Below are 13965 nucleotides of genomic sequence, written 5' to 3' on the forward strand. Positions count from 1 at the left end.
CAAGTGTAAGGAAGAAGGCTAGAAGTCAACCTTGGATGTTGTTCCTCAGGTGTCTTCCACCTAGGGTTTTGGATTTTCTTTTCATCTACTGAGGTGTGTGAGAGAGTGTGGTATGTGTATGTTTGCATGTGCAAATGTTTGCATGTGGGTGGGAACATGTAATATATATATGCCTGATGTTGTGAAACACCCTGGATTGTTTTTCTACGATATATTTTGAGGCATTATCTCTCCGTCAAATCCAGAGCTCATCAATAGCAACCAGTTTTGCTATTCACTTTGGTCTGGCGGGTTGGGGATTTAGCTCAGTGGTAGAGAGCTTACCTAGGAAGCACAAGGCCCTGGGTTCGGTCCCCAGCTCAAAAAAAAAAAACACTTTGGTCTGGGGAAATGCTATTTATGTCTTCAAAAGCTAAAACAACAGTCAAGACCAATGTGCCCATTAGTACTTGTGTGGGTTCTGAAGATCACTGATCCTCTTGCTTATAAGACGAAAGATTTAACTTCTGATCAACCTTGTTGGCACCTCACCTTGTATCTTTTTGCAAGAGGGTCTCTCATTGAACTAGAGCTCACAGATTAAGCTATGTGGGTTGATCTGAGAACCCCAGAGATCCATAGGCCTTCATCTGTCCAGGATTGGGGTAGCAATCAAGCCCCATGATGCTCAGCTATTTCTATGGATTCTGAGGATAAAGTCCAAGTTCTTGTGTTTGTGTAGCAAGTACCTTACAACCTGAGCCCTATTCCCTACCTGCTGTGTGTGTGTGTGTGTGTGTGTGTGTTTTTTTTGATGCATACTGAGATTCTTAGGAAGGGTAGCCTGATGTACAAGTAGAAGAAAAGATCAAATATCACAATTAGGTGATAATTGTAAAAAGAAAAGACAAAGTATCACAATTAAGTGATAATTGTAAGAAGAAAAGATAAACTATCATAATTAGATGATAATTGTAAATTCAATAAGAGTAATATTCCAAGTAGATGTTAGATTACACTAAATTGGATTGACAAGTGAAATATTTTAATACCACTAACTTTTCTAAGTAGTATTCATAGACCAGAGTCCTGGATACCAACTACATTTAAATCATGGCAAAAAGAGACATAATAGTTGTTAGGGCATAATAATTGTCAACAAAAATTTAATGGCTTGGTCCAGCCTGTTATTGAACCAGTAAGTGCCTAAGATGCTTATGTTTCCCTGGAAAACTGACTAAAGCCCTGGATAGGACACCAACATAAAACACAAGGGCTGACTTCTTGTAACCTTTGGTCTTGAACTTGTGGCAACCTCTCTAGAAAACGTGTCCTCCTTCTACAGGATGAAGTTGATCAATGAACGTAAGTATTCCTTGTTATTCTAAACCAGTTCTTAAGCCAAACATTTATGCTTTGGCAATATTTTCTTCTGATCTTTAAAAATCTGGCTATGTTTTTGCATTTAGTTTTCTTGCCATACAATAGCTGACTTGGAAATATTTTAACTCTACATGCGTCTTATACAGGTGCTTATGAAGTGGTTGTTAGAAGTTTATATAAAAAGAGCTATATGTTTCCATGTGCTTTCTTTACCTTTTATATAAAAACTAATAAAACTTATATAAAAACTAATATATATTTACATGAAACTAATATATATTATATATTATATATTATTATATTATATATATTATATATTATAAATATATATATTGGTGCTAGGGACTGAACCCAAGCCCTCATACATGTTAAGCAGGTACTTTACTTCCAAGCCTTTATATCACAACCCCATAATTTCCTAAAATGCCTTTCTAGTGGTTTCTTCCTACCTCCTTTTGGGTATTTCTCATTTAATTAGATCTGTAAGGAGCTTAAGCCCAAGCAATGAAAACTAAGAGTAGGGACTTAATGGGCTAACGAGAGAGTAATTTAAGATCAAATGAGATTTTGTAAGGGCAACAGAATGACTCTACAGAATTTATAGTTGAACATTCCTAAGCATAAATAGCATAATTAATTGCTCAGCCTGCGTCTCAAAAGACAGTTCTCTACAAAGAAGCACATTTTTTTGTTTTGTTTTGTGACATGATAGTGATGCCTTCCTGGCTAGTTGGAAATTCTGTGTAGAGCAAGCTAACCTTGACTTGTGATTCCCCTGAATTTCCTCTTCTAGTGTTGGAATTGCAGACATGTGCTACCAGTGCCTGGCTAAGCACGTGTTTTTAGCACCATCTGATAAATTCTCTGTAATGACTGGTGGTCCATAATTGCACATGATAGTTTGATCTGCTGTAATATAATACCCCAGGCAAGTATCTTTAAACAACAGACAATGACTTCTCACTGTCCTAGAGGCTTCTAAGGCTAAGGTCAATGTGCTATACAGCTCAGTGTCTGGTGAGGACACTCTTCTTGAAAGATGTTTGCTCATTGGGCCTCACATGTGGGAGACAAGGACATTATTCTCTGTAACTACCTTCCAAAGGTCTCATCTGCACATAACACGGCGCTGAAACTTGGCTTTCAGCACACACATGAAGAGAACAGGGTACACAAGCACTCAGTCTGTAGCCTTCCTATGCTAGTCTTCCCAGCATTAATTGCCATTTAGACATGTGTAGACTCTATACTTTTCTACATTTATTGTGAACTCCTCAATAATACATTATCTTCTACATTTGTTTCCTAAAATACCAGCTGTATTTCCTAGAAACTCAATACATTAGATCTTCGTTCTGCTTCTTCTTTATAAAAAAAGATATTTGACTTAAGTCTCACCCTTAAAGACTATAATCTGGTCCTGAAACACTATATCCTCTTTAAAGTCATCTTGCCTTGGTCATTCTCTGCTACCTATATCTAGTGTGAGGATGGCAATGGTGATAATAATTTCAGCTTCATGATTTTTTCAAAACTACCAACCCTATTGGTGCACCCATATCTAGTTAAACTAGTCCTTTACTCTTGATCAAATCCAGGAAATCAACATCAGAGAAAGAACAGTATGCTTACGAATATACCTCATCACCCATCTCTAAAATCACCTTGAAGTTGGCATTTTGTTTATGTAAAGCCAACCTTCTAAATTCCTTATTTCCAAGACCTCAAAGTATGGGTGACACTCAGAGCTCAGTTCTAGACTTTCTTCACCTCTTCACTGTTTTCCTAATATTATGTAAATACCATACATGTGTGTTTGGGTATACAAGTATATACATGAAAACACCAAACAGTTGTACATGTTTAGATCATACATGTATGTATGTATCAGGATTACATTTTTTACAAAGTAATATTTCTTAATTTTATGTGATTTCTTCTGATATTTTCTGAAAATTTTCCTTCCATTCATTTTGTAATTTAGTTTTATTTATGTGCATATGTACATACAGGCCTCTCTCTCTCTCCCTCTCTCTCTCTCTCTCCCTCTCTCCCTCCCTCTCTCTCTCTCTCTCTCTCTCTCTCTCTCTCTCTCTCTCGTGTGTGTGTGTGTGTGTGTGTGTGTGTACCATGTTTATGGAGTGCTTGCAAAGGCTAGAAAGGAAATAGGAGCCTCTAGAATTGGAGTTATAGGTGACCGGTACTGGGAGCCAAATTCAAGTCCCCTGCAAGAGTATTAAGTGCTCTGAAGCACTGAGCCATTTCTCTAGCCTGCCAATTTCTGTTTTGAATATTAGTCTTAACCCTCTGAAATGATGTAATAACACCAATGGCTTATGACTAAGAGATCTAAAAATCACTGCTCCCTGTGACTTTGAATCACACATAAAGGATGAGGATTTCTATAATTATCTGTTTCCTCTCAACTGAAAACTTGTAAATTTGACACCCTGCCTTCCATTTAATAAGAAAATAAATCATAGACTCATGAAATCTTAGACCTCCATCTTGTCCAGCAATCTTTATCTTTCTTAACTGGAAAAATGATACTACCTTATAGCCAGTCAATCAAACCTGAAAACACTGGGTGGTCCTTGTTTTCCTTTTGCCTTGCTACCTCTCCCTACCCCATCTATGCACATAGACTCTTTGGCTAGGGCTCCTCAATTTTACGATGGAAAGTGATAGCTAAGTCGGTGTTCTATTGCTGTGAAGAGATATCATGACCACAATAAAGGAAAATATTTAATTGGGGCTTTCTTCCATTTTTAGAGGTTTAATCCATTATCAACATGACCAGAAGCATGGTGGCCCACAGGCAGACATGGTACTACAGAAATAGATGAGGATTCTACAACTAGATCCAAAGGTAACAGGAACAAAGAGAGACTCTGAACTTGGAATGGACTTTTTGGAACTCAAAGCCTATTCACAATGACACTATTCCTTCAATGAGGTCATATCTCCTGATCCTTTTAAATAGTGCTATTCTCAAGCATTCAAATCTAAGAATATATAGGTCCCATTTGTGTTTAAACCACCACAGATGGCAATCAAGCTTGTTGAAAATGCTAGCCTCTATGGACAAGCTTTAACATTTTACAAGAAGCTTTATTCAGTGTTTTGCACAATTGTGTAGAGCAAGGTCTGTCCAGGAAGACTTGCCCAACTTTCTTGTAGATCAGAGTTCATATACTTTTCTCTCGATGACTTCACTGTGTGTCGGGCACATTTACCATTGCTGTAACAAGTACCTGAAACAAATGTCTGAATGGGAAAGTTTTATCTTTGCTCAGAGTTCATAGACTTCGGTCTTTTGCTGTTGACTTCATGGTTTCTGGGCTTGTAGAGAGTTAGAGCTGCATGACAGAGGGAACAGTAAAGCATGGCTGCTTACCCCACAGTATCCAGAATACAGAAAAAGAAATAGAAAGGACCAGGGAATAAAATGGTCTCTGGAACCTCCAAAAGACCTATTTACTCCAATTATACCCCACCTTCTTGAATCTCCCAAATCTTTACCACAGGATCCTGTAAAGACCTTTGACTTTCAACCCATAATCTTCAGAGAGCATTGTGTCACCATTACCTCTGTGGAACAGTGCTCACCTAAGCACTGTACTGACTTGCAGGCAATGTGTGCACTTCACCCACTGTTTTTCTTTTGGCTCCAGGGCTGGCTTTGACTATTAAGTTGGCAGTTACAAGTGAATGAAGCAGTAATAGATTCAGAGGTTCTCATTCTGAATCTGTTGCTGATGGAAAATTGACTGAGAGGTAAGATATTAAAGATCAATTCATTAAATGATTTCCCACACTTACTAATCTCTAGACTATTTAATTCTTAATAATGCACATTGCACACAATACTTTTCTGTGGGAATCACACACACACACACACATACACACACACACACACACACACACACACACGTCTCTTCTAGTCTTAATCTCTCTGGAGATTGGCAGGTTGGCTCTTTTATGAGTAGGAAATTCCTTTGTTTTATCTATTTTTTAGTAGGTTAGGTCGGAGGGAGTCAGGATTGATGCAAACAGTATTTTTTAAAGCATTTATAAGTAGACAAAACTAATCTATAGAAATACATGTTAGATAGATATTTATGGTGTTTTGGACTGGAAAGTAACCAGACAGGGCATCTTCAGTATGCTAGAAAATTTCTATTACCTATGGTTCAATAGGCATACACATAGATTAAAATTCATTGCTATATACTCTTAATTTTTACATATGTTGTTATACTTATGTTATATCTCAGGACTAATACCCAAATCCATGAAAATACTATATAAATTTTATACCATAATCATCATCTATTCTCTGCATAATTAAAGTAATTATTTCCTTTTTGTTAGTTACTTACACACAGTGAAATCTGAACAGTATAAATATCAATCAAAGTATTTTTAGTACAGAAACCAACTTCAAACAAAAAACATTAAGTTGAAACTATAAGATTCAAAGTAAAATACTGAAAATTGTAAAATTTTTACTATATTCAAAAGTTTCATGAGTTCATTAGAGAAAATTTATATTAGTATAACTAAGCTATACAAATTAATGAATTAAATATTCCCTAAAATTTGGATAACCAGAATATATTTCTGTATTTTCATTATACATGTTAAAATATACTTATGGACATATTCAGAAAGAAGATATCTAACTATTGAGTACCTTTAAGAAACAATATTTTTTAATATAAGACATAAACTTCTGTACATTATTATGAAAAAAAACTTTTTGGGGGGATTTCTTTGGCTTGTACTTCCATATCACTGTTCATCATTGAAGGAAGTCAGGACAGAACTCACAAAGGACTGATGCTTGGGGTGGGAGCTGATGAATAGGCCATGGAAGAGATCTACTTACTCATGGGTTACTCAACCTGCTTTCTTGTAGAAGCCAGGACCACCAGACCTAGAATGGCACCATCCACAATAGGTTGGGCCCTCCTCCATCAATTACTAATTAAGAAAATACACTATGGGTTTGCCAATAGCCAGAACTACAGAAGCATTTTCTTTTTTAATTTATTTTTTTTTTACTTATTCACTTTACATCCTGCTCAATGCTCTCCTCCCAGTCATTCCTTCCCACAATCTTTCCCCTCTCCTCCTCTGAGCTGGTCCCCACCCCACCCCTGGTATCCTCACACTTCTCTGTGAAGCTAGACACTTCCTCTTCCACTGAGGCCAGTGGAGGGGGGGGGACTTTTAATGAATTCTCACTTAAAGAATGATCTACCTATGGTTGAGAAATAAAATGTTAAAATTTAGAAAAACATTAAAGGCAAGTTGAATTAAGTAAATGTCATTTTTGTCCCTTAAAAGAAGGGATAAGATGAGAGCCATATCCAAAATATATGAGTACATGGCTTGGCTTGAGCCCAGAACCTTTCCTTTTCTGTTCTATCTATCTCTAGGCCTAGGTCTGGAAGTGTCTCACCTCTGTACAATCTTATCTAAGCCTAGAATATTTCAGCCTCTGAGACTTACTGCTAAATAAACTCATTCTTTCTAGCTCTTTCTGAACTTTGGTTGGCTTGTTCAAATCAGCTATTCCAGCTTAAACTCCTTTCCAAGCTGAGTGGTTCAAATTGGCTTCTCTCAGCTTCTTACTGAATTACTCTGATTGGACAGACTGCCTCTGAACTCCATGAACTGAACTGCTCTAGACTTTACTCGACCTCACTCAACTGAACTGCACTGAACAGACCAATACACCACTATATTGAAGTCTAATTTCTCTCCCTCATTGCTCTTTAAGTAGCTTCTTTTTCCTGTCAGACTCTTTCTGTCAAATCTTGCTCTGATTCACCACTTTGTTTGCCCTTCAATTAGACATCATTGTTTGGGGTTAATAGTGTGTACTAAAGGCATACCTGTATTCAGCCAGAGGGATCAAAGGTGTGTCTGTATTCCAGCTAGAAGGATTAAAGGTGTGTGGTGTGTTGGAATACCAGCAGGATTATATCTTAGGATGTAATCTCTTGTCAGAGCAGCCACATTGCTGGATTAAAATTCCTCTACATCTTACCCTCTCTCTTTAAAAATCACACACAGTTTATCTATTACACCAGAAACAATTTTCAATCCCACAATCCTAACAGTCCTTAGGATTGTTCCATTGTTGTGATGATCCTTCATAACTGGTCATAACTGGTTCATAACTTGACCATCTGTCCTTCATCAAATGTCCATTTCAGTATCAAAGCTTTCAGTCTGCCAGTCTGAAAGAAGATCTGTCCTTTTTGTGGCAGATTGGGGAACTGTCTCCATGCAGTGGGGATCAGTTTTCTACATCATCTGCATTGTCTTCCTGCCTCCCTTCCTTGAGTCATGCCTTTCATGTGGAAACTTCTCTTACTCAGATGGGATCTTTATCAATTTGATGGAACCCATAGTCTTTCATCACCTGTGCAAATATAGACAAAATCTCTTATCCAACACAATGCATTGCCTGACTTCCATTCTGATATTTAAAAAAATCTTTAAAGTAAACAGATTGATCTAATTTAATAGTTTTTTTTTTCTATAATCCAGTACCTTTCAGCTAATAGTGACAAGAGGCAACAGCAGATTGGAGCTAACTGATCCATCACAGAAGACAGACTAAAGATAAAATGAAAAGAAGGAAGATGCTAGAAACCACCTAATGTCTACAAACTCAGAACCAAAGTTCTGGCTATAGCTTTGTAGTAGAGCACTTGCCTAGCATGTGTGAACCATGGGTTTGAGATGCAAAGCTGAAGACCAAAAAATAAAATGTTAGTAATTAAAAATAACTTTTTTGTTGTTTGAGTGCTTTGCCTGCCTGTTGTTTGAGTGGATGCCTTTTGCCTGGTGCCTGCAGAGACCAAAAGAAGGACTGATGTCTCCTAGAACTGGACCTGCAAACACATGAGCAGCCAGCTGAGTGCTGGGAATCTGTGATGCGTGGTATATGCTTGGCCCAGAGAGTGGTACTAGGTATTAGTATTCGTGGTAGTGCTATTAGGAGGTGTGGTCTTGTTGGAGTAGATGTGGCTTTTTTGAAGTAGGTGTGCCACTCTGGGCATGGGTTTTAATACCCTGGTCTGGAGGTCAGTCTTCTCCTAGCAGCCTTCAGATGAAGATGTAGAACTCTCAGCTCCTCCTACACCATGCCTGCCTGGATACTGCCATGTCTACCTTGATGATAATGGACTGAACCTCTGAATGTGTAGCCAGCCCCAATTAAATGTTGTCCCTTATAAGAGTTGCCTTGGTTATGGTGTCTATTCACACCAAAGAGGTCCCTAACCAGGGACTGTGATGCTACTATGATAGGCCTGACCATGCTTAGCAAAACAGTGGAATCCTTTAAGTGGGGCTTAATGGGCTATCCTAGTAGGAATGTGGAAAATTTTGTTGTTGAGTATGATTGGAACAGTACAGACCTAGTCCAAGAAGTTTCAGTGGAAAAGAATTTCAATATGTGGCCTAGAGACTGTTTTTGTGGTATTTTGCTGAAGCATATGGCTGCTTTTTGCCATTGTCTGAAGATTCTGCCTGGTGCTAAATTGAAGAGATTTAGATTAATTGCTTTGAAAAAAGAAGTATCAAAACAGCCTAGTATAAATTCTGTTGGTGTGGTTATGAATGTTCACTCTTATGAAGAGTGTTTTAATAAAAAGGAGCAAGCTAAGAAAGAAAAAAATTCAAAATATATGTTTAAAGTTTTTAAGAGGTGCCAGGAAGTAGAATGGAGCAGATTCCTGTAGGGTTGTAGATCCCGAGTCCACTCCACCACAAGGCAAGGACAGAACACAAGGAGCTGGACTGTGCTTAGCCCATGCTGTTGCTGGCCTGGTGTTGGGTCATAGGGAAGCCACAGGTCACTGTCTGCTCTGGGTTGGGAAAGCACAGTCTGAGGCATGAGACAGCTGGAGCTAGTTCTGGAGTCTGCCAGCCTACAAAGAGACATGAGACAGAGCCATGTAGATCTCTGAGTTCAAGGTCAATTTACAGGCAAGTTCCAGAACAGGCAAGTTTAGACAGTGAATGAGCTGGAAAACAGAAAGCTGGTAATAGAATAAGGATTACCATGTTCCATCCCCAGCAATCGGCAGAACTTGGCAGCTTTGGCCATGTGGCTCTGGCTTTAGAGTCCAGAATAGAAGGGAATACTGGGACAATTGATGCTGGCTAGCTGGAGCTAAGAAATTAGCAGTGATTAAGAGATCCAGCATTACTGAGATGAAATCTTCTGGGAAATGTTTTCTGAGAGCACAAAGAAGTTGTATTCCAGAGATAGCCAAGGTTGTACCTCATGGCTGAAGCTGGAGTAAGAGTCAACCAGGTGGTACTGTTTTTGAAGGTATGAAGGGGTCATGAAGAGCAGCTGAGTTATGACACTGTGAGAGGGAATGGAAGGCCATTGTTGAAGGTTTAGCCTCAGTTGCAGTCGACAGCCCAGGTCTAAAGAGGTCATGCAAAGTAGTTGAGGCTTGGAACAATGAGGCTTCTAGTTGCACCAGAAGATCCCAGTGTATTAGAGATGCCAGTACCATGGGATGATCACCAAGAACAGCAGTGGCAGTGGAGTGGAGTCAACCAAAATCTAGAGTGCTACAGAAGGCAGAGCTGGGGATGTGACCTAAGCCTTTTGGAGGAGCCCAAAAGATCATGTGTGGATCCCAGATATTAGAACAAGAAGCTGTGATATTGAAGTTGCCTTGTAAATCACAAGAATTTTAAGATGCCAGAGCCATGGGATGCCTCCAGAGGAAACCTCCTAACAGGGAGTAGAACCAGCCCAGGAGAAAGGAATTTGTTGCAGTCAACAAAGAAGAACAAGGAGTGGAGATGTGAAGACCACTTTGACATCCATGGAGATGCTGAGTTTGGATTTTGGCCAGCTGTTTTCCTGACCTTATTTGGGGATTACAGTTAAGTAATAGGATACATCTCAGAACAGATTTTGATCTTTGGATTTTTAACATTGTTGAGACTGCTATAAACTATGACTTGATGATAATGGACTAAAACTCTTAACATGTAAGCCAGCCCCAATTAAATGTTATTCTTAAGAGTCGCCTTGGTCATGATGTCTGTTCAGAGCAATAAGATCCTAAGACAGAAGTCAATCTAATCCATGTTCTCTGTAAAGCAGTGTTCTTAACTATTGAACCACTACTCCAATTTCTATTTTTTTTAATAAAATGAAACAATGAAATGGAAACTAACATCCAAAGGGGGAAAAAGATTTTTTCTTTTGTATCAACACAGGATAGAGTGTGTGAATAAATTAGCATTTAATGAAAATAAACCCTTATGGGATTGTTGATCAAGTGCTTTCTCCTTGTCTAAGACTAGAGGACAGGCTTCTCTTCTTTCCTCCACAGGGCAGTGGTCACTAATCTGCCTGTTCCTGCCTTGGAGGACCTAGGCCTGGGCTTGTATTCTTCCTCTTGAGCCAGCACTTTCTGAAACTTGGTCTCTCTCTTTTTTTCTCTCTCTCCTTCCTCCTCTCTCTGTCTCTCTCATGTCTTTATGTGTCTCTGTGTCTCTCTCATCCTCTGTCTCTATATCTCTGTCTCTGTGTGTCTGTTTCTGTCTCTCTCTCCTCTCTATATGTCTCTCTGTTTCTCTGTGTCTCTCATATCTCTGTATATCTCACTGTCTCTCTCTATCTCTCTGTGTGTCTCCTCCTCCATCTCTGTCTCTTTCTCCCATTTCTGTCTGTTTCACTGTGTCTCTGTCTCACTTTCTCTGCCTCTGTCTGTCTGTCTGTCTCTGTCTGTCTCTCTGTCTCTCTGTCTCTCTGTCTCTCTGTCTCTCTGTCTCTCTCTCTCTCTCTCTTTCCCTCCCTCCCTCTCTTCCTCCCTCCTCTTGTTGCTTAATTACCACTTACTCTTACTTCTCTTGGTTGTCCTTTTCAAGTCCAGGTTTCATCTAGACACTGTGCCCCACATTCTCCTTGGAAGGTTCCTGTGACTTTTCAAGAAAACAAAGAGGAAAGTTCAGCTCAAACATGACATGGTCAAACATATAGTAAGCCTTAATGATAGCATGAATGCCAGGGGTTGGTTTTAACTAATAAAATTAACAAAACAAAAACTACTTAAAAGTTAAAAGGATGATGACAAGGGAAAATAATCTCATTTTAGCACAATCAAGACAGAACTGACTAAATGGTGGGTAGAAAGGAGGCAGGCTGAAGATCAGAATAGGATACAGTGTCTCACAGAGTTCCTTTAGTTGTATCCCACTGGTGTTCTCTCTGTCACCTCAAACTAGACTCCCTCTCAATGCTTAAAACTCTTGCTTATGGTCCCAGTGAGTAAAGGATCTTGCTACTAAGCTGATGGTAAGAGTTTGATTCCTAAATCCCACATGGTCAAGGAAGGGAGCTGCCTCCCTTAGGTCATGGGTAAACTCTTGACCTCAACAAGGCAGCAGAGGCACACATGTCTGTACCCTGTGGCGGTTTGAATGAGAGACGTCCTTAATAGGACCATGTATTTAAATGCTTGTTTCCCAGTTGCTGGCACTGTTTCAAGGACTGGCTCAGCTCTGCTGGGAGGGGATTTAGGTGAGCCTTTTTGCCCATTTAAATCCTTTTCCACTTCCACCATTCATCATGGTTTGCCCTGAATCCCATCAAACTTCCTACATTCTCAAAAAGCAATGACTAGCAAAGAAGCTAATGGTTCCATCCAGTATTTCATAACTAAAGGACAGAAGAATCTTCACTGTTATCCCTTATCTCCTCACCTCCCTACCCCGCCGTCTCTACCACTACCCAAAGCAAGAAGAGTTTTCTACCCAATAGCACAATTACAAGAGCACAGTGAAACACGAGGTGCACATTGGAAAAGTCCAAAGTATATCTGCTATGGTTTACCTTGTGAATTTCCATTTCTTTCTGCTATTCTTAAAAACACATAGATGTACATCCCCCAGCTTGCTTGGGACTTTGAGAATTTATAGCTGTGCCCTACTTCTAGCTCCTTCCCTCTTCTGGGTGTTTTCTCACTCTCTCTGCTTCATGTTTTCTGTTGCAGATGTAATCTCTCAGCTTCCTGTTCCAGCTGCCTGCTGCCTTGCCTCCTCTGTCATTACACTCTCTCCTCTTGGAACCAGAATCCTAAAATACATTTTCTTCCATAAGTTGCTTTTGGTCATGGTGTTTCATCATAGCAACAGAAAAGGATTAAAACCCTGAGCAAGTGTTCCTTCTTGGGTGTGAAATGAAATGTCTCTCCTGGTTTAGGTTCTGAATACTTGGTCCCCAGAATATGGCATGATTCTGGGAGCCGGTCTGCTCTAGCCGGATTAATGAAATCACTGAATATACATTCAAAAAATTGTATGTAGTCCCTGGTCCTGTTCACTTTGCTCTGCTTCCAATCTGCCATGAGGATGGGAAACTTTCACCACACATTCACAGCGTTTGACCTCACCATGGTCTATCACTGACCAAGGCATGGGTGGTGTACTGAAATTTCTGGAACTGTGCCACGGTGAATCCTTCCTTGTTCTGACCAGTTTTTGGTCGTAGTGATAATGAAAGTGATGTAGAGAGCATCCCAATAGCAGGTACTGGGAGTTGAATGATGGGAGCAAGATTTGTCCTTACATATAAGCTCTTGGTTCGCACCAGTGAAGCAGTGCAACTTAGCCAGGCACCCTCAGTCACTTGTAAGGACTGACAGGCTCCAGGATAGCTGGTTGATGGGTAAGTAAAAGCTCTCTGAGGATGAGCTGTGATCCATGACCCTGGAAAGGTTTCAAAGACTTAAAAAGTTCAGACCATGCGTACACTGATTAAATTGACATATCAGTCCTACATAAGAATGTAAGGTTTTGTGGAAAGGAGAAGGAAAAAAATCTTTGCTCGTTGATAGGAATTTGCTACTGTGGGTCTGCTGGAAGCTTATATCCCACTGGCTTAAGAGTGATCCATTGATTTTTATTAATGTTTCACATATTTTTTGTGGGACCGTGAAAGATGCCCTGGTTCCCGGTTGAGGAGGTTTGAATCCCGGAGATCCTGAAAGGGACGGTAGGTACTTTGCCTGACTCCGAAGAAACCAGACCGATCACTAACCCGCAGTTCTCCACAGATTTGTGACCATAAGTCACATAAGGGCAATGCTCCAAGCCCCTTCACAGGTAGAGGACCTGTGATCATGTAAGCTCAAGACAGATCTCCATTATAATGAGATATCTAATGACCTGGAGGCTTAGCAATGAAGCTTCCCTTCCCAGACACTTCTTCCTGCAAAAGGCATTTAATCTCAGGCCCACTTTGCGAAGTGGGGTATGGTTCTACGCATCCACTTTCCACCATGACAATAAATGTCTTGAAACCATGGACTGCCTCTTTTCATGGAATCTGCCTAGGGAACCAAGAGAAGCCCTTTGCCTACAGAGAAGCCCATCTAATCTGCAGAAGGCCTCCCTGGGCTCCCAGCAGTGGCTGCCATTAAGCCCAAGCCTGCAGTCCATCACCTCTGACCAGCCAAAGCTGGGAACAGCCCGGCATCTCCCCCTCCCATTTCCCCCTCGCCCAGGCTATATCCAGCCCCTCGGGCCCCCACTTCGTTCTCAGTTCTT

The sequence above is a fragment of the Rattus norvegicus genome, chromosome 1 (genome assembly GCF_036323735.1).
Source record: "Rattus norvegicus strain BN/NHsdMcwi chromosome 1, GRCr8, whole genome shotgun sequence".
Classification (NCBI taxonomy): domain Eukaryota; kingdom Metazoa; phylum Chordata; class Mammalia; order Rodentia; family Muridae; genus Rattus; species Rattus norvegicus.